Source organism: Chanos chanos, chromosome 1, assembly GCF_902362185.1.
Source record: "Chanos chanos chromosome 1, fChaCha1.1, whole genome shotgun sequence".
Lineage (NCBI taxonomy): Eukaryota > Metazoa > Chordata > Actinopteri > Gonorynchiformes > Chanidae > Chanos > Chanos chanos.
The window spans coordinates 6057211-6057448 of record NC_044495.1 but is presented as its reverse complement, the minus strand read 5'-3'; positions in this window follow the sequence as shown (position 1 = coordinate 6057448).

The following is a 238-nucleotide window of genomic DNA, read 5'->3' as shown; positions in this document are numbered from 1 at the left end:
TTTAATGTAGGGTTTAGGCAACACAGAATCAATAATATATCACACATAGATATTCAGGAAGGAAGTCTCAGCTCTGAGTTCTATTAAACAAACCATACTGTGAAGGCAGCTAAAGAAAAGATAAAAAAAAAAAAAAACAATACAAAAAAAAAAAAGAAACAAAACAAAACTAAGAGACCGATTTCACCCTGAGAAAAGATCACCTGTTTATCTTTTTATGACAGTATTTGCTAGGAAT